Here is a 295-nt window from a genome sequence, read left to right as displayed (position 1 = left end):
GTTATGGAAAATTACAATTCCAACATAATCATAAAATACATTTCTTCAAGAGAGATCATAAATAGGACGGAATCAAGTAAAAAAAAAAGTAAAAATATTTGTATAAATTCATTAATATTACTAAAATATTTAACAAAGGTCGTGTATTAATAAAAATAAGTAAGTCTTCAAAGTTTCTTGCAAAAAAGTAGCCCAAACTTTCCTCACAGAGGCAGAGACCTATCTATAGCCGCGAACAACTTAATCTTTGGCCGAGTGTTGTGAAACCGGCGCGCGTCACTCAGTGCTTGGTCGA

Source organism: Helicoverpa zea, chromosome 31 (genome assembly GCF_022581195.2).
Source record: "Helicoverpa zea isolate HzStark_Cry1AcR chromosome 31, ilHelZeax1.1, whole genome shotgun sequence".
Classification (NCBI taxonomy): domain Eukaryota; kingdom Metazoa; phylum Arthropoda; class Insecta; order Lepidoptera; family Noctuidae; genus Helicoverpa; species Helicoverpa zea.
The sequence above is the reverse complement of the archived record's forward strand: the minus strand, read 5'-3'. Positions refer to the sequence as shown.